The sequence below is a fragment of the Oratosquilla oratoria genome, chromosome 36 (assembly GCF_046742065.1).
Source record: "Oratosquilla oratoria isolate Oo_2021 chromosome 36, ASM4674206v1, whole genome shotgun sequence".
Lineage (NCBI taxonomy): Eukaryota > Metazoa > Arthropoda > Malacostraca > Stomatopoda > Squillidae > Oratosquilla > Oratosquilla oratoria.
Genome location: NC_134812.1, coordinates 30,549,378 through 30,550,417, shown reverse-complemented (window position 1 = coordinate 30,550,417; position 1,040 = coordinate 30,549,378).

Genomic DNA, 1,040 nt, shown 5'->3' with positions numbered 1-1,040 from the left:
CCTCATATAGTGTTTACCTCGTCAACTAAGGGTTTCCCATGTATGGTTGGGCACCACGAAGCTTCAGGCTCTTTCCCTACGCATAATTTCTAACCTTAGCTAACAATGAGCAGTGTTGGCCACACTGGGCTATTTCCTCTAGAACTAGTCATTATTATTTCAAGTAATTGGGAATGAATCCGGACGCCGCCTTGGATTGGCGATTTTATTTAGGGAGTCGGTCGACCCTATCGGTTCCAATATCCTAAGCTTAGTCACCTTAATTTTTGTCTACATCTATTTATTATTATTATTATTATATATATATATATATATATATATATATATATATATATATATATATATATATATATATATATATGTATATATATATATATATATATATATATATATATATAATATATATATATATGTGTGTGTGTGTGTGTGTGTGTGTACTATAATATATATATATGTATATTATATATATATATATATTATATATATATATATTATATATATATATATATATATATATATATATATATATAAACACAATTGCCAAAGTTATACTTATTTCATTATTCCAGTATTTTAATGTATAGAGAATGAAAGAAAAAAAGAAAAGGGGGAGTGAGATGAAGAGTTACTGACCTATCTGTTCCAATATCCTAAGCTTCGTGACCCCTCACTCCGAGGGTGATAACCCCGTATCTTTGACCGATCTCCGAGTAGCTCCTCTGACCGTGACTTCCCACTCCTAAACCTCTTTACATTCTCCTACCTAACTCGACCTCACCTCTTTGGGGGGTAATCCTGGGATTGCATATAAATCCCATGATATGGAACCCACATAATCTTCCCTTTCTTTCGTTTGTATGCGGAATTTTTTAAGACAACCTAAGGCGTGGAACCGTCGTCTCGGGTTCGGAGAATTCCGACTTCCACGCTGGTGGGCACGTTTTGGCGCCAAAAGGGAAGTGGAACGTGGTTGTACTTGTTGCTAACTGCACACTGCGCGTTTGTCACGTAGGCTCGGGGAAAGAAAAAAAGTATGGGGT